We start from the raw sequence: 20,663 nt of genomic DNA, 5'->3' as shown, positions 1-20,663 counted from the left end.
TTCAGCAACAGGAAAATAATAATAAATGTATACATTTTTTAGATATTGTGTTTATAGATAAAAATAAATATGTATGTCTAGAAAAATATATAGCCCACAAACATTCTAGCGTTTTCTTATCAGATCCATTTGAATGAAGGCTTGCTAATTCTTTGCATAGTTTATATCTTGGCTTTCTGGATAAGGTATTGGAAATCCAAAGAAGAAAAGTGACTTGTGTACAGAAAATTCATTGGTAACATGGAGTTTGGTTTCACTGAAGTTACATTACAATCCTGGCTCTGTTACTATACTGTTTTGTGATCTTGGACAACGTACTAAAGCCTGCATATCTTATTTTTTTGATCTGTAAAATTGGAACACTAACAATATCCATGTCATCAGGATTTTGTAAACATTTCATGCTGCAAAATGTGTAATGTGCTCATCACAGAACTAGACATCTGACAGAAAGCCTTGTAAATATTAGTTGTTATTCCTTTCGGTCAACATCAGAAAGTGGGCTGGTATCAGAACAAAGGTTGTAGTGTGGGTGTCCTAGTTTACACATTTATGTTCTCTAGCTCAGACCTTACCTCCAGAAGCCAGAGTAAATGCCATACAGGCCCCTTACTAAACCTCCCCAAATGAGTTGGATCAGAGGTTGTTCTGAGAGGAATATCAGTATCTCCAGGGGTAATCAGGAATTACCAAGACATTGTCCTTCAAATAATTCATGTATCTTATTATAGACTAAACCTCATTCAAATCATTCATTAATGTGGCTAGATCTTGAAGGACTACCACTATTAACCTGATAAATCTCAACTCATGTTAGCCTACTAAGAATAAAAGATATATTGCTTAAACTTACAATGTTGTCCATAAAATAACTATAAAAAAGGAAGCAAAACAAGAAAAATAAATAAATATTATAAAGGATGGAGTGGAAAGGAAGAAACAAATGTTTGCACAGGAGGAAAAACCTATGGATAACTTTTTAGAACAAAAGGGAAAAAACTTAAGGAGGAACAGAGTACAAGAGAGTAGTATTATTAATCATATAGAATTCATTAACTCTTGTCTTTTTCTATTGTGATAGAATTACAGCCACATAGATTCAATGCTATACTATATATTCACTAGCCTCTCTTAAAGATAGATGTAGTCATAAAACTAAATTCTCAGCAATGGAATATGAGTGTAAGTTATATTTGATTGCTGACATTTTTAAAGTCTCACCTCTCCCTCTTCCCCTTATGCCCTACATATAGGCAAGCTGATAAGAAAACCAGAGTATTCCCTTCTTTGGTACTGAAGAGGAAATCAAATTTTGGGCAGGGATCCATTTTCGGTCTGTAGGATGACCACAAATGATTTATCTTCTTGCCTTCAATACCCTGAACAAAAAAATCCTGAATGTCTAGGCAGCATCCACAGGTTACAGTTCAACTACAGGCCCAGTGCATAAAATTTGTACATGGGTAGGGTTCCTAGGCCTGTACAGTAATCAGGACTGGTAAGTGCCTTCCTTCTCCCAGCCAGGGCCTTCCTTCATTTTTTTCTGCCCCCTGGTGGTCAGTGACGTCATAGTGAGTGTTCAAACTTCTGGTCAGTTGAACTCCTGAGGGGACAATTTTCATAGTGACCATTAGGACTAGAGGCCCAGCGCACACAAAATTGTGCACCGTTAGTTAAGGTCCCTAGGCCATCTTCTGCCCACTAACCACTACCTTCTGGTTCGCTGTGGTTCCCTGATTGCAGCATAGCTCTGGTTCCCCAGAGCCTGTGAGTTCCCAAGAGATCGCCATTCCACCCTCTCCCAGCTCTGCTGCCACTTATCTCTGTTCACCAAGCTGCAATCAGAGCCTGAGGGCCAAGGGTGGGACCAAGAGGTCAACTGTTCTGCCTCGGCTCAATAGTCCCACCCCACTGCCACTTACCTCAGTTCACCGTGGTTCCCTGATTGCAGCATGGCTCCAGTGTCCAGGAGCCTGCCAGCCATGGGGAGGGACCAAGATGTCGCAGTTCTGCCTGCTTGCCAGTCCCACCCCACCCCATGGCCACTCACCTCAGTTCGCCATGTTTCCCGGATTACAGCATAGCTTCAGTTCCCTGAAGCCTGGGGGAGGGGGGAGACCAAGAGGTTGCCATTCTGCCCTCTCACCAGTCCAACCCCACTGTACCATTTACTGTGGTTCCCCATTCACCATGCTGTAACCAGAGACTATGGGCCAGGGAGAAGGGACTGAGAGGTGCTCAATGCACCTCATGGTGACCAGTCGTTTGGTTGTCTGTCCTGGTAGTCATGGACACTGGCTTTATATATATATATATATATATATATATATATATATATATATATATATAGATAGATAGATATAGATATAGATATAGATATAGATATAGATATAGATATAGATATAGATGGGACTCTTTCTGGGTTTCATGGCAGAAGTGATTTCCCTTAGTGGATCATGACCTGACACCAATTATGTATAATGTAATTATTGATGAGAAAGGCCTTTCATCTATAAATTTTGTAATATGTCATAGATTTATTTGTTCCTCAATTAATGAATTATTGCCTTCTTTTCTAATATCATTTCCTCTCTGTATTATTTTATTTTTCTCATTTACTAAACTGCATTTTTTAAGTTATTTTCTTAGCTATTGCCCTGAGTTAATGATTAGCATCTTAATTTATACTAATTTCAATATCATATAAAAAGCTTTGTTCATATGTATCTCTCTCCCAATAGTGTTATTGCCAGAAATTATATCTTTATTTTTATACATAAGGTGCCTATCTATCTATACTATCATCTATCTACCCTGTTTCCCTGAAAATAAGACAGTGTCTTATATTAATTTTTGCTCCCAAAGATGCGGTAGATTTTATTTTCAGGGGATGTCTTATTTTTCCATGAGCTAGCTCTTATTTTCGGAGGATTTATTATTTTCGGGGAAACGTGGTATCTATCTATCTATCTATCTATCTATCTATCTATCTATCTATTTATCTATAAAAGCCTAAGCAACTACCACAACTGAACAGATGACCGAACAGGCTGCATGGGGTGACCAGGCTGGCAGGGGGGTTAATGAGGGACAACTAAATGATTGAGCAGCAGGCTGCATGGGGCAACCAGGCGAGCAGGGTAGGGGTGGTGAGGGGCATCCAGTTTGGTAGAGGGAGACAGTGAGGGGTGACCAGGCTGGTGGGGGGACAGTAAGGGGTGACCAGGCTGGCAGGGGGGAAGTTAGGAATGACCAGGCCAGTGGGGGGGGCAGTTGGGGGCGACCAATCCAGCAGGGGAGGGCAGTTATGGATAATCAGGCAGGCAGGCAGGTGAACAGTTAGGAGCCAGTGGTCCTGTATTGTGAGAGGGATCTTTGACTACCGGTTTAGGCCTGATCCTGGGGATAAGGCCTAAACCGGTAGTCAGATATCCCCCGAGGAGTCGCAGATTGGAAAGGGTGCAGAGTAGGCTGAGGGGACAACCCCATTCATAATTTTCATCCACCAGGCCTTTAGTCATTATATATTTGTAATATTGGTTTTTGTAATGGTCTTTTGTTTTTCTCACCCAAGGATATTTTTCCATTGGTATTTAGAGAGAGTGGAAGAGAGAGGTAAAGATGGAGAGAAATATCGATGTGAGAGAAACACATTGATTGGCTATCTCCTGCACATGCCCCTGACTGGGCAGGGGAGGACCCAGCAACCGAGATATATACCCTTGACAGGAATCGAATCTAGGACCCTTGGTCTGCAGGCCAATGCTCTACACTCCGAGAAAACAGGATAGAGCTTTGTGTTGTCTTTTAAGTCATATAAGAAAATAGAGGCATTACAAACAAAAAACCTGTTAATACTGATTTGTTTTATCCAACTACTATTGATGGCATTTTTTATTTCTCCAATTACAAGGCAGAGTTGGATAGAATAAATAAAAATCATAATCCAACCTAAGACTCTATGTAAAAAAAACCTCCCTTAGATGCATACATACAAGTAGTTTGAAAGTAAAAGAAGAAAAAGATATTCCAAACAAAGCTGATGTAACTATACTATTACTAAACAACTGTTACAAGAACAAAAGCACATTAAATAATAAAACTAGTGGTCCAGTGCACAAATTCATGCACATTGAAAGGGAATTAATTAGAAGAAATATTTTGATATCACTATTTGCCCTTTCTCCATAAGAAAAGTGTCAGAGATTAAAGAAAATTAGAGAAATGTATATGAAAGTAATATATAAATTTATTAATAAACAATAACAACTGGTCTGGGTCCTGGGTGTGGGTGATTGGGATTTCTGACTGTCAGGCCGCTGACAGCAAGCTGACCAATGGCCAATTCCACAAGGGATTGGGGTCCTGCTGCCCTGCTGTCTGAGTCCCTGATATAGGTGAATGGGATTCCTGGCTGTCAGGCCGCTGACAGCAAGCTGACCAATGGCCAATTCCCCCAGGGCTGATTCCGCTGGGGGGTGAGGCCTGCCTGGGTTTGGGGCACCAGTGGTTTTCAGGCCTACCATACCCCCGATTGGGGTGTGGGTCCCTGCTGGGGGATGAGGCTGGCCTGGCCTTGGGGTGCTGGAGGTTTGCAGGCCAGCCATGCCTCTGAGCAGGGTGTGGGTGCCTGCTGAGGCCATGGTGTCCTGGTCTCTGGATTTCCTGGTGACTGGTTGTTTGGTCATTCCACATTTTGGCATCATGGCCACAGGCCTTTTATTAGGCCTAGATATCAATTAACAAATTTTTATTAGTATAGATATCAATTAACAAAAAATATAATAATTGTAAACATATATATGCACCTGACAGTAGCATCCAAAATATATGAGGCAAGAACAGACAGAATTCAAGGGAGAAACAAGCAATTCAACAATAATACTTGGAGGTACAATACCCCATATTCACTACTGGATAGAACAGCTAAACAAAATACCAGCAGGAAATGGAAGATGTACCTTATTTTCCGGCGTATAAGACGACCCCCTAATTTTACAGTTAAAACATAGGTTTAGGCCTATATTCGCTGTATAAGACTACCCCCCACTTCCGAGGCAACACCAGTTCTTTTTTTAATAGACCGCCTCTGTGACTCTGGCCAATCTGAGCAGGCTTTTTTTCGTTTCAAAAGTCGTCTTATACGTCAGAAAATACGGTAAATAAATCTGTACAGCAGGTAGACTTAACAGATATATATGGAACACACCACTCAAGAACAGCAGAATATAAGTTTTTTTCCTCATGTACCCATAGAACCTATTATAGGATAGACCATGTGTTAACCAATAAAAGTTGTTTCAATACATTTAAAAATATTGAGTCTCAATTTCAATGCCAGATAGTACAGACTGATTCATTTACCTCTCAGCATAACCATTATGGCTTGTTGCAGTTTAGGTTCTTACAAGGGTATTTCTTGGATCACATGATCTCACACATCTAGAGGAAATAATGAACAATACAAACAGACCCAGAGAAATAGAACCAGAGATAAGACTCTCAAACCTCAGAGGGAAAATAAGGGGGATGGGGGTAAGGGGAAGAGATCAACCAAAGGACTTATGTGCATACATATGGGCCTAGCCAGTGGCCATGGACAACAGGGGAGGGGGCATATCTAGGGAGGGGTTTGGGATGGGAATGGGGGAATAAGGACAATTATGTGAGACCATAATCAATAAAAAAAATATTGAAATCATATAAAGTATCTTCTCTGACCTCACAGGAATATAAGTACAAAGCAATAACATAAGAAAATCTGGAAATCACAGAAATATGTGAAAATTAAACATTACACTATTAAATAACAAATAAGCTAAAGAAAAAATCATAAGATAAATTAGAAAATAGTTTACAATAAATAAAAAAAACTGCATACCAGTAATTATGAGATATTGCAAAAATATTACTTAGAAGAAAATATATATCTGTAACACTAAAGGAAAAATTATCTCAATAATCTAACCTTCTATTTTATGAAACTAGAAAGACAACAGAAAATAAAACTGGAAGCAAATAAACAACAAACAAAAAAGAAAAAATCAATATGAAATTAGGGATAAAGAAAATTGAGACTAACAAGACACTAGATAGGATTAACAAAAGCAAACGTCAGTTGTTTGAAAAGAACAACCATATTGACCTGCACTAGGTAGACTGACCAAGAGAAAATAACCAAATTACTGAAATCAGAAATGAAAGTGAGACATTACTACAGACCTTAGGGAAACAAACAAAAAAAAGATTATAAAGAGGATACTATATCTTATTGTATGCCAATACTTAGATAACCTAGATAAAATGAAAAATTACCATAAAGATAAAAAATTATTAAAAGTAACTCAAAAATATATAAAATATGAATCTACACTAATAAAAGAAGAATATCAAATTGACCATACTTCTGCAAATCCAACCAGCCAAACAATAGTGAGTTTGCAAATTAACCCAACAAAGATGGTGGGTTAATTTGCATATGCAGGTGTGGAGTGGCTGGGGGTGGGGTTACTGCTTCCGTGCATGCCAGCGCCAAGTTGCCTGTGTCCCGGGGATAGGCATCTCAGGAGCCAGGCTGCTCTGAGCCTGTAGGCCTGCGCATAGGCCTGAGTGGCTGGGGTCCTGGAATGACTCCCTGGCCACTCTGGGCCTACACATGCAGGTGTAAAGCAGCCAGGGGCAGGGCGGGAACACCCCTGGGATCCAGGTGCTCTGAGGTGGCATGTGTACAAGTGGCCAGAAGCATGGCGGAAATGTCCCCCGCAGCGAGCAAGCAGACAGCAGACCAGGGTGGTGAGGGGCAAGTAGTCCCCCACAGGGCACCCACAGAGAGCAGACACCAGGGCTTTGCTTGCCCCTGGCCCTGGCAGCTAAGGGAAAGCAGGCCCCCAAAGAGAGTAGACACCAGGGCTTATGGTGGAGTCAAGCAAGCAGTTCTGCAGAGAGCAGAGAACCACAGGGAGCAGGCCTAAGCCAATAGTAGGACATTCTTTGAGGGCTCCAAGATTGGAGAGGGTGCAGGTCAGGCTGAGGGACACCCTCCCTCCCCCATGTATGAATTTTGTGCACCTGGCCCCTAGTACTCCTATAAAAAATAAAGAGATTGAATTGCTAATTTTCATGGGAGTTAAAAGTTTTTATTTCTATCAGATCTCACCTGCCCAGGCTTCCCCCTTCTCCCAGGTGCTTAGAGAAAGTTAAGGCTCAGATCTTAAGGAACTTTTACAAAAGCACATGACTTTCTAGTGTTGAAACCAGGATTCTCACCCAGGTCATCTCATTCCTGAGCCTTTGCTCTTGGATAGGCCAATACTCATTTCCAGGGAAATAGTAGGAGAAAGGGCAGTGCCACTGTAATGGTACCTTTCCAAATTTCCTGCTGTAGCAGGTGGCCACCCACAAAGTAAATAGAAAGCATTAAACAAAAGCAATCAGAAAGCTTCATCAGGTTTTGAGAAGGAGCCATGAGCTTCTTAGATGCAGTTAGAAATTTGAAACATAGTATTATAGCCTCAATATCTTCATCAGAATGGAGGGGATCACAAATCCTTTTGATGATGCATTCATTCACTCATTCACTCAACAGACATTAATGGAGGGCTTACCAGGTAACAAAATATTTTCCAACAAAATAAAACAAACATATTAATGGAGTTTATATTTCAAATGTGGAGAGACAGAAAATGAGCTAACTAAGTGAAAAACATCAGGTCTTACATGGTTGTAAGTACCATGAAGGACAATAAAGTAGGAAAGTATAGCAATTCAGATATAATAGTTCATTTCTTCAGTTTGGAGAAATAAGGGTTACTCTTTTTGTTTGATATACCACACTTCTCAGAACTTGAGTTAAAACGCCCCAACAAAGTAAGTTAATTTTTGTTTCTCCTATCACTTATTTGTTTTATTTTCTTACAAATTATTAACTTTGCAAAGCATGATGTTGCAAGGGCTTGTCTCAGTCTGTACCTCCCTACCCCCATCCTATTGTAGCAGCTGTCTTTTCTATTTTCCCTCTATCTACTGGCCACAAAACAGGCTTGTCTTTGATGATTGTGGACTATGTTAAGAAAAAACTCCCTCTGAGGAAGGGCATGTATGGGAGGGGGAGGGGGGCAATGGTATATGTACACAGATAATAATTTAATAAAAAATTTAAAAAAAGAAAAAGAAAAACTCCCTCTGATGTTGTTCCTTTTATTTTCTGCTTATCTCAGTGTCTAGTTTTTTCCTCAAATAACTGGTCTAACTTCACAAGTGTGAATTTGGGAGTCAGAAAAGCCTGAGTTTAATACTTTAGTTTTATAATTTATTATAAGACTAAACTTTGGAAAATTACTTAATGACTTAATGGTATTAAATGAATACAATGCTAGGGAAACAATCTCAAATTGTTATCTAAATTGAGAGGTTGGCACCAAAATATAAATCAATGAAAGTGTCTGAGGAATAGGGCAACAAAATGTCAGTATTATGCTATACCAACACTTCTGGTCATTCGTAGCTCAGTTTTCTAGTTTCCTGTTGGTTCTCTGAACCCTTAATATAATTCTAAAAACTCACTTTTGCTTAAATTTTCCTGAGCTGTTTTGTTTTTCCTGACTTTTAAATAACTTCAGTAGAAAGATCATATATAATAAGCCAATGATGTACATGGCTACTAGCATCAGAGCATGGGTTTAAATTTTGGTAATACCACTTAAACTTTCTGGACCTCAGTTTCATTATTTGTAGAAAGGAGATAATAAAATGGCATCTACATTTTAGTTATTGTGGTAAGTGCCCAATAAACCTTAGGTTTTACTATTGTGTAATTGACTAAACTTTCTTAAATTAAATATTCCTACCCTTGGTCCTTCAATACCATGTTATAAGGAAGAATACCCTGTAACATACCCTGTTCCCAGACATGTGATTTTATTGTATTGATTGGATAAGAGCTGCATAAATGAAGGCTGCTTAAAAGGTTAGCTCAGTTTACATTGTATAGGGCCAGGAGCTACTCCTAGGAAATTTTATTTTAAATTGGTTTTCAATAAATTTTTGTCTATCACTCTGGAATCTTTTGAATGTAATAATGGGGTGTAACTTACCAGGGACAACACACTTTACTTTGTATTAATTTAAATAAATTAGGTGTGTGAATGGTATGAGGGAGGGTTCTCCCTTTGACCTGTTCTTGACAGCTTCTCCTGAAGCATTCTTTCTTGCCCACTCTCTCAATAATTTATTTTCTAGGCAATGGTTATCAATACTTTATCTGTTCTAATTTTACCATTGTTTTATGTAATCAAGTCTTCATCACCAACACACATATAGTTAAATATTTGACACAATAGCCCTATGGTTCATAACATTTTCACTAACCTGCCTCGGAGTTCTAAAGCATTTCCACAGTATTATTTAACTAGTGTGTACTTTGAAAACACTAAGGACCTTTAAACTCTTTCCATTAAGCACTTTGATTTTTGCATCTGATAGTAAAAAGTTTTGCTCCAGACAGGGTTCAAAGGCCTCTTTCCCTGGTGGTAGGGCAGAACTACTTGAGAAAAATCTCTGCTTTTAATAAAGATGACTAATTATTAGAGGAAATATTTTCCTATTGCTTATCCTAATTTATGCTCCCAGAATTTACTAATTCTATGGGAATCTGGACTTATCCCACTTCACAATGAATCATTCTTTCTAGGAATGCAAGACTTTTACTCACCAAAATACTATATCTGTAAGGAAAGGATTTGAAAGTCAATTAAACATTTAACAGTAGTAGGGGGTGGAGGTGTGGATATTTTATTAATATTTTTCATTTTCTCAAAACAGGAACATGTGATGCTTTTATAATTATACATTTTTAGAAGTTACAGATACTTCTAAAGCTATTTTCTTAAGAAAATTTCTATATATAGAAAATTAAAGCCTAATATGCTAAGTGTCCCATCATACTGTTGTCCTTTCAATCAATCACAGTGTAATCTTACCTAATAATAAACATGTAAATTGACTGTACCTCCACTACGCCCACAGCCAATCATAGTGACTATGCAAATTAACACAACAAAAATGGCGGTTAATTTGCATACATACATGGGTCCTGGGAACTTCCTGGGCACCCAGGTCACTCCCAGCTGGCTATCGGAGGGGTGGGGTGAAGGTGGGGTGAGAGGGGCGGGGGAACTCCCTAAGCCTAAAGCCTGGGGCTTGGGAAGGGGCCAGCCTGCGACCAAATGCAGACCATCCAGAAGTCAGCACAGGGTTGCCCAGTTTCAACCTGGCGACTCAACACTGACTGCTCAGGTCGCTGAGGCCCAAAAGTGAGTCAGGGTCTGATCTGCAGCCTCAGTGGAAGCTGTTGATCAGTGTACTTACCTCTCTCTTTCTCTCCCTCTTTCTTTCTGATCTTTACCAGCAGCCAGGCTTTTCTTTCTTTCCCAGCCTCCAAGGGGTTGCTGTTAAGCCCCACCTCTTTGATCAGGCCCAGAGATAGGCCTGGAGATGCTGACTGGCATAGGAACCAACCAATCAGAACCAAAGGTGGGTGCTGTGGGGAACCAATGGCTACTTAGGAGGTGGAGCTTCTGACCCTGACTGGCATAGGAACTGACCAATGAGAAACAAAGGTGGGTGCTGTGGGGAACCAATGGCTGCCTAGGAGGCAGAGCTTTTGATGATGACTAGCATAGGAACCGACCAATCAGAACCAAAGGTGGGTGCTATGGGGAGCGAAAGGCTGTCTAAGAGGTGGAGCTTTTGACACTGGCATAGGAACCAACCAATCAGAACCAAATTGGCCAGCAGAGGAGGGCAGTTGGGGGCAATATCAGGCCTGAGAGATAAGACAGTTAGGGGTGATCAGGCTGGCAGGCAGAAGCAGTTAGGGACAATCAGGCAGGCAGACAGGTGAGCAGTTAGGAGTCAGTGGTCCCAGATTGTGAGAGAGATGTCTGACTGCCCGTTTAGGCCTGATCCCTGATTGGGCCTAAAATGACAGTCAGACATCCTCCAAGGGGTCCCGAATTGGGGAGGGTGCAGGCTGAGTTGAGGGAATCCCTTCTCCATGCACAAATTTCATGCACTAGGCCTCTATTATGGTAATGATATGCTAAAGCCACACAACCACTCACTATGATATGCACTGATGACCAGGCAGTAGACTCTCCAACCAATAATTTAGCTTGTTGCTGGAGTATCTTAATTTTTCTCTTTAGTTAATCATTCCAATATTAGAGGCCCAGTGCATGAAATCATATGTGGTTAGGGTCCCTAGTCTAGCCTGTGATCAGGGTTATTTTCCACCCACTTGCCAGTCCCTGGCTGCCGCTGCTGCCACTAGCCAGCTGGTTCCCCTTGCAGGCCCTAGGGGAACCTGCCCTGCTGCCACCACTGCAAGCTATCCACATGGTTTCCCTAGAAGGCCCTCATCCCACCCCTCTTCTGCATGCCAGACACCTGGTTTCCCTCACAGGCCCTGGTCCTACCCCACCACCTCCACCAGCCAGCTGGTTCCCTTTGCTGGTCCCCCACCTCATTGGAACTGGTCAAGGTGTCATTCTGGTCATTATCCTTATGGTCTGGCCTTTTATTACATAGGATGCATGTAAATTTCAAATAGTTTCTTCCATCATAAAAGAAAATGTCCCTTGATCTCAGGTCCCTGTTAACCGGTACCACATTCTTTTATTCACTTGCACAGCAACACTAAAACAATTATTAATATCTGATGTCTCCAATTCCTCTCATTCCATTCTCTATTCTCTCTTACATTCTCTCTTTCTTCACACACACATTCATGTTTTATTATAATTTGCACTATAGGCCTGGTGCACAAAATTTGTTCACTGTGGGGGGGAGGTGTTGTCTCTCAGCCAAGCCTGCCCCTCTCACAGATTGGGAGCCCTTAGGAGATGTCCTACTGACAAGAAACGGGCCTAAGGCACAGTCTGTCCTTCCTCTGCAGGAGGTGACTGGGCTGGTCAGGAAAAGGTGCCATCCTCATCACCCCACTGCTGCTGCACTGTCACAGCCACCAAGGTGTTTTCATAAACATGGACTCCAGTCCCTTCATCATGAAAAAATGACAACTTTCTTTAGGCACTTTCAAGATGTGTCTTTCATAGGATATGACATTTCTTTTCTTTCTTTTTTATCCTCACTTGAGGATATGTTTCCATTGCTTTTTAGAGAGCTTGGAAGAGAGAGGAAAAACAGAGAGAAACATCAATGTGAGAGGGACACTTCCACAAAGGGCTAAATAATAAATATTTTTGTGGGCTATAGGATTTCTGTTGCATCTTCTCAACTCTGCTATTATAGTGGAAACACAGCTATTAACAATGCATAAATGAATGAATGGATGTGTCTCTATTTCAAACTGTATTTGTGGAAATATATGGAAAGCAAAAATTGCCCATGAACTGTAGTTTGCTGACTACTAGTCTACAGGCTAGGTTGAGAGATTGATTATTTAGATTCCTCTTAAATTATAGTTGAAGGTAGGTAAACCTACAGCTTTAATTAGATTGTGTTCATTTATGAATAACTCAATTCTAAAACTTTTATTTTCATTTGGGAAAATATTTGGGATTTATTGCCTTAGCCTCCTAACTAATCCCCCTGTTTCCCACCTTTACTTACCTCCCCTTCACCATAGATACAACTTATTTTCAATAAAGTTTCTATAATAATTTTTTTATGGTATGAATTAGATTATATAGCTAATCTGCTGAAAAATCATCCATGGGTTCATATTTCACTCAGATAAACCCCAGTCTTTATCCAGAAGGACCTTCATGTTCTCTGTTCCAAAAGCTTTCTATTTGGCTTCTTTCCTGGAATTATCCTCTTTTAATTTCTCTATTCCATCCACATTAACCTCCTTGTTGTTTTTTTGTACCTGTGTGACAAACACACTCTTACTTTAGAATATTTGCACTGGCTCTTTACTTTACTTGGAATGTTTTTTAATCCACTCATCTGCTGATGGGCACTTAGGCTGTTTTCAAATGTTATCTATAATAAATTGTGTTGCTATAAACATAAAGGTGCATATATCCTTTCTGATTGGTGTTTCTGATTTCCTGGGATATAATCCTAGAAGTGGGATCACTGGGTCAAGTGGGAGTTCCATTTTAACTTTTTGAGAAAATTCAATACTCTTTTCCACACTGGCTGTACTAGTCAGCATTCTTACCAGGAGGGTTGCTTTTTCTCCACATCATCACCAGCACTTGTCATTTGTTGATTTGTTGATGATAGCCATTCTGACAGGTGTGAGATCATACCTCATTGTCATTTTGATTTGCATTTCTTGGGTGATTAATGACTTTGAACATGTTTTCATATGTCTCTCCGCCATCTGTATGTTCTTTCAAAAGTGCCTATTTAGGTTTTTGCCCATTTTTTTATTGTTTATTTTTCTTATCTTCTTTTGTTAAATTGTATGAGTTTCCTATAAATGTTGGATATTAAAACTTTATCAGAAATAACATTGGTAAATATGTTCTCCCATGCAGTGGGATTTCTTGTTATATGTATGCTTTGCAGAAGCTTTTTATTTTGATGTAGTCTCATTTGTTTATTTTCTCTATAATTTCCATTACCATCGGTAAAAGCTACTGCTAGGACATATGTCTGATATTTTGCTTCATATTGAGTATTCTAAGTTGTTTATGGTTTCCCACCATACATTTAAGTCCTTTAGCCATTTTGGTTTTATTTTTGTGTATGATGTAAGTAGGTGATCTAGTTTTTTTTTTCTTTTTTTGCATGTATCTGACCAATTTTCCCAGCACCATTTATTGAAGAGACTGTCCTGACTCTTTTGTATGCTCTAGCCCCCTAAGCCAAATATTAATTGATCATAATGGCTTGGGTATATTTCTGGGTGTCTGTTCTGTTCCATTGGCCTACATGTCTGTTCTTGTGCCACTACCAGGCTCTTTTGAGAATCATGGCTTTGTAGTATAGCTTGATATCTGGTATTGTAATCCCTCCAACTTTGTTCTCCTTTCTCAGGATTGCTGTGGCTATTTGGGGTCTTTTATTTTTATTCCAGATGAATTTTTGGAGAGCTTGTTCTAGGACTGTGAAATATGCCATTGGTATTTTAATAGGGATTGCACTGAATCTGTATATTGATTTGAGTAGTGTGAACATTTTAATGATGTTGATTCTACCAATCCATGAACGTGACATGTTCTTTATGTAAGTCTTTTATAATGTTAAGGTTTGAGCCATCTATTCTCACTTTGCTGAGAATTTTTATCAAGAAAGTGTGTTGGATTTTGTCAAATGCTCTTTGTGCATCAATTGATACAATTATGTGATTTTTGTCTCTCAATTTGTTTATGTGATGTATCATATTTATTGATTTGCAGATATTGTACCATTTTTGCATCCCCAGAATAAATCCCACTTGGTAATGGCATATGATCTTTCTAATGTAATACTGGATCTGATTTGCTAGAATTTTGTTGCCAATTTTAACATCTATATTCATTAAGGATATTCATTTGTAGTTCTCTCTGTGGTGTCTTTCTTTGGTTTAGGAATTAGGGTAATGCTGGATTCATAGAAAGAGCTTAGAAATGTGCCTTCTTCTTGAATTTTTTGGAATAGTCTGAAGAGGATAGGTTTTAGTTCTGTTTTGAATGTTTGGTAGAAGTCCTTAAAAATTCTTCTGAACCAGGGCTTTCTTTTTTTCCCTCTGGAAGATTTTTTATTACTGTTTCTATTTCTTCAGTAATTATCAGCCTATTCAGATTTTTATTTTATTTTATTTTATTTTATTTATTATTTTATTTTATTTTATTTTATTATTTTATTTTATTTTATTATTTTATTTTATTTATTTTATTTTATTATTTTATTTTATTTTATTTTATTTTATTTTATTTTATTTTATATTCTTCCTGATTGAGTTTGGAAGCTTGTATTCTTCCAAGAATGTGTTCCATTTGATCTAGGTTGTCCAGTTTGTTGAAATAGAGTTGTTCATAGTATTTACTAATAATCCTTTGTTTTTCAGTGGGGTCAATTGTTACATCACCTCTTTCCTTTATGATTTTATTTATTGGGAGCTGGGTGCCAGATGTGGGAACCCTTAACACTACCCGCATGATTAGGGCCCACTCAGGATCTGGTTTCTGGAGGAGGCCACACACTAAAATGAAGAGAGAGACTAGAAAAGAGTTAATTTGGGACAAATGGGGGGCCAGGTGGGAATCAAACTCTAGTGGGAAGACTCTCTAGGCTCTGGCCTCGCTATCCCTTTTATTGAGGCTGCTATGGGATACACCGATTACCCTTAAGCAGCTTTGGGAAACACCCAGAACCCTTAAGCAGCTTTGGGAATAGCCCTTAGGCAGGTAATAAGGGGATTATCATATCAGTAAGGATTTACATGATTACATTTGCAAATATGTTCTCCCACACACTGGGCTTTCTTGTTGTTTTGTTGATGGTTTCTTTTGCTGTAAAAAAGCTTTTTATTTTGATGTAGTACCATTTGTTTATTTTCTCTTTAGCTTCCATTGCCCTAGGGGCAGTATCAGTGAAGACGTTCTTTTGGCACAAAAAAGAGATTTTGACTGAGATTTTGCTGCCTGTAGATGCTTCTAGTATTTTTATGGTTTCCCATCTGATGTTTAAGTCCTGTATCCATTTTGAGTTTATTTTTGTGTATGGTGTAAGTTGGTGATCTAGTTTCATTCTTTTGCATGTGTCTGTTCAATTTTTAAAATATTATATATTAAAAATATAAATGTATATGTAAGAATTTTTCCCCATTTCTTTAATTTATCTATATATTCATCTATTTTTAGAAAATAGAAATGAGTAGAGAGCAGATGGGCCTGAGTTTGGTGATTGAAGAGAGCAAGCAAGGAGAAGAAAAACAAAAGCATAAAATAAAAATAATACAAACAATCAAACAAAATTCAACAAAAAAATTGGCTAGAAAATAAAAAGAGAAGGGTGCATGGACTTGGAGAAGGGGAGAGAAAATTAGTTAAATTAGTTACATGAGTAAGCCTACAGAGACTACTATAAAAATAAAGCACATAAAGAAGATCAATTTTTAACAATGAGTAAAAAAAAGGAGAGTGGAAAATTAAAGCAGGAAATGAGAAAGCAACAGGTTGAAAAAGAGAGAAGTGAGAAGAAAATGTTGGCAAAAGGAAAAAAATTAGATAAAATAAAATAATGATAAAGAAATAAAAATAAAAATAGAATGTGAAACATGAATACAAAATAAATAAAAGTTTAAATCCTATATAATAAAGAGGTAATATGCAAATTGACTGTCATGCCCTCACACAAGATGGCTGCCACAAGATGGCCTGCAGGTAGGGCAGTTGTGGGTGATCAGGCCAGCAGGGAGGGCAGTTAGGGGTGACTAGGCCAGCATGGGAGGGTAGTTTGGGGCAATCGGGCCTGCAGGAGAGGACAGTTAGGGATGACTAGTTTGGCAGGGAGGGCAGTTTGGGGTGATCAGGCTATCAGGGAAGGGCAGTTGGGGGCAACCAGGCCCACAGAGTAGAGCAGTTGGCTGGGACCAGACCTGCAAGGGAGGGCAGTGAGGGGCGACCAGGCCTGCAGGGGAAGGAGGGCAGTTGGGTGTGACAAGGCTTTAAGGGGAGGGTAGTTGGGGATGACAAGCCCAGCATGGGAGAGAAATTTGGGACAACCAGGATTGTGAAAGGGATGTCCAACTGCAGGTTCAGGCTTAAACTGGCAGTCATAAAACTCCCAAAGAGTCCCAGATTGAAGAAGGTGCAGGCTGGCCTGAGGGCCCCTCCCCCCCACTCCAGTGCACAAATTTCCTTCATTGGGCTTCTAATAAAAATAATAATAAATAACAATAATAAGTAATAAAATAATTAAAAATACAATAAAATTTTAATTTCTTAAGTAAAATATAAAATAAAAAAGTGAAATATAAAATAAAAAAGTGATAAAAATAAAAATAAAGTGAAGTGTTGTTTGCTTCAGCTGACTTTTAATGTCCCATGAGGGCTCGTTTAAGAACCCCTCTTTACTGTTCTGTCTGCCATGTCTTAGTTTCTTGTTAGAAAGTCAGCACCCTGTTGAAGTTTCCACCTCTCTTCCATGTCAGACTCCACAACCTTGGTTTCAGGCAGGCAGGATCAATCTGCCCACTTTGTTTTTCTGCCTGATTTCAGTTGTTTTTATACAAGCATCTATTTCTGACATGGCTTCTAGGTGGTGGTATTGCTACCCTGTTTCCCTGAAAATAAGACAGTGTCTTATATTAAATTTTTCTCCCAAAGTTGTGCTAGGTCTTATTTTCAGGGGATGCCTTATCTTTCCATGTGCTAGGTCTTATTTTAAGAGGATGTCGTATTTTCGGGGAAACACGGTATATTAGTTTCCTGGACCAAATGTCCCCTCAACCCAGTCCCCAAGGGCTCCATGGGGGTATTCAGAATCTTTGATTCCCTGCCAAGCTCAAGGCTGGATGCTGCTGTGCTGCTAGGAGCATAGTCTTCAGGAGAAAAATGGCAGTTCACTAAACCCAGTACATAGGATCTTTCAATTACAAACACTCACCAAAACTGTAGTGCAGGAGAAGGTGGTTTTGTGGAAGCTCGGGAGCAAAACAAGGAGAGGCAACCAGGGCAGTTGGGAGGCACCAGGCCTGCAACGGAGGGCAGTTGGAGGCAATCAACCCTGCAGGGGAGGGCAGTTAGGGGTGGCAGGGCCGGCAGAGGAGGGAAGCTGAGGGCAAACAGGCTGGCAAGGGAGCAGTTAGACATCAATCAGGCTGGCATAGGAGTGGTTAGGGAGTGATCAGGTTGGCAGGCAGAAGCAGTTAGGGGCAATCAGGAAGGCAGGCAGGTGAGCAGTTGGGAGCCTGCAGTCCTGGATTGTGAGAGGGGTATCCGACTGCCCATTCAGACCTGACCCGGTGAGATCGAATCTAAACGGGCCATTTAACATCTCTGGAGGGTGCAGGCTGGGCTGAGGAACACTCCCCTACCTCGTGCACAAATTTCGTGCACCGGGCCTCTAATTCTACTTATAATGAGCCCACAGACCCTCACCAAGATATGTGTGCATACACATATACACAGTGTTTGATGACTCTGATAATCTTTTCCTTATTTTGTTGTTCAATTTCCTTGGGAAAAATACTTTCTATTATTAATTCACCTCTAATGAAATTGTAAAGGATTGTTGGGAACTTAAATTTTAAACAAAAATACATGTTATAATTCTGAAATTGTTATACTTTCTATAATACTGCAATTGCTTTAAATAATTTGCTACAAAGTGAAATAATAAAACTGAATGCCAGCACTATATCTCACTCCTAGACCTTCTAAATGACTTCATCCAGTCCTTCAACATTACAGCTTATGAATAATCATTTTGAACAAGGGAGTGTAATTTTGAGACAAAAATAGACCTGAATTTTTGTCATTATTCTTGGACTTCAAGAATATCATTATATTTATTTTCACAAAATAACTAATCTCATGCCTCATATTTCTCATAATTGTGCCTATACCTCCACCTAGTGGCTAGTGTGGTTCATAAGAAAAGCAAGTTTAAGAGTAGTTTTCCTCCTAAATCTATTAGGATCATAGATCTTTCATTTTGTTGTTGTTAATCCTCACCTAAGGATATTTTTTCCATTGATTTTTAGAGAGAATTGAAGGGAGGGGGACAGACAGAGAAAGAGAGGAACATCGTTTTGAAAGAATCACATTGATTGGTTGCCTCCTGCATGTGCCCTGACGGGGACCACTGATTGAGCCTGCAACCTTTTACTCTGCAGGCCGAAGTTCTAACCACTGAACTTGGGCAATAGACAATATTTTTATATTTTTATTTTATTACAACACTCACTTAAAATAATAAAGTGCAGCAGAATTATAATCTACGTATGAAAAAGTTGTAGGTTCATCTAGTCTCAAGGAAAAATCATATTCCCCTTCATAGATATTGCATTAGAGGCTTAAGCTCAAGTGTTTAAGTGAGGGGACTCTTTATCTCTCATGTACTTCCTTATTATACTCCAAAAGCAGCAATTAGAACAAGGTAGAAGAGTCAAAGGAAAAAGGATAGCTAGTAATAGGATAAAATAGTTTTGTAGTGAGGAGGATGTTGACATCCAGACATGCCATAGTTTATTAAAATATATATTTTTTGAGGAAATAAGTTTTTAAAATGTAATAACAGTACTGTATTTGTTTAAATAATTTTAAATTATTTTAATAATCTTTCATTATTTAAATATACATGCACATTACAAATATTTCAGGAAATTATGTATAATAAATAGAGTAATATATAGGCTTTTCTTTATGTAGATTATTACTTTTAACATTTTGATATGTGTGTGTGTGTGTGTGTGTGTGTAGTATTTTTCTATGCACAAATTCTAGAGAACAAATAGTTTTTCCCTCTCAAACTAAATCAGCAATCAAAATTAAATTGAAGATTAATTTCAATTGCAATTAAGGAACACACATCCATTATTAATTTGATGAAATTTTTATAATTGAAAATAATATGTGAGCATAACTAAAAATTCTGAGTACAAAATATAGAAAATGAAAAACATATTTCACCTACTCAAATACTGTTTTTCTTTTCTCAGAGGCAATATTTATTAATGTTTAAAGTTATTATGTGTAACAGTATAAATAATTCTTAATTATACTATGTGCTTTTTTGCACCTTACATTATTTCTTTACTGAATCTGTGATATTTTTCTATATCATCCTACATAGACATGCTTTATTTTTTGATGGAATATTTCCTACTTTATGGATTTACCATACTTTTAAAATCAATAGCTTACTGGTGGAAATTCAATGATTTCTCCCTAGTCCAGTGCTTTAATACCACCAATCCTGCAACAAACACCCTTATGCATATACCTATATATGTATGAGTACATCTGTGGTATATATTTCTAGAAGTAAAATGGCTGAATCAAAGGATATGTGTATTTTGAGAGCTATAGTCGAACTGTCTTGCAAAGAGATTACAATGAGGCGTAATATTAAAATCTTTAACCTCTGCCAATATGACAGATACAAAGTGTTATCTTTATTATCATTCTTATTTTATTATGAATGGGCCAAACATTTTAATAAGTTTATACATTATTATTAATCTTTTAAATTTATTTTTATTTTTTATTGTCTAAAGTTTTACATATGTCTTCTTTTTCCCCAGTTGACCCCCCCCCCCACCCCACCCCAACCATTTTGATCCCAGAAAAGCCACCACCGTCCCAGTGTCTGTGTCCATTGGTTATGCTAACATGCATGCATACAAGTCCTTTGGTTGCTCTCTATCACCCTCTCCCCTATCATTTGTCTCTGGATCTATTTCTGTTCATCAAATTATGTTGATCATTATATCCCACATATGAGTAAGGTCATGTGATATTTATCTTTCTCTGACTGGCTTATTTCACTTAACATAATGCTCTCCAGTTCCATCCATGCTGTTGCAAATGATATAAGTTCCCTCTTTTTTATAGCAGCATACTATTTCATTGTATAGATGTACCACAGTTTTTCAATCCACTCATTTGATGATGGACATTTAGGTTATTTCCAAATCTTAGATATTGTAAATTGTGCTTCTATGAAAAAAGGGGTAGATATATCCTTTCTGATTAGTGTTT

This window comes from Pipistrellus kuhlii, unplaced genomic scaffold (assembly GCF_014108245.1).
Source record: "Pipistrellus kuhlii isolate mPipKuh1 unplaced genomic scaffold, mPipKuh1.p scaffold_m20_p_33, whole genome shotgun sequence".
Lineage (NCBI taxonomy): Eukaryota > Metazoa > Chordata > Mammalia > Chiroptera > Vespertilionidae > Pipistrellus > Pipistrellus kuhlii.
The sequence above is the reverse complement of the archived record's forward strand: the minus strand, read 5'-3'. Positions refer to the sequence as shown.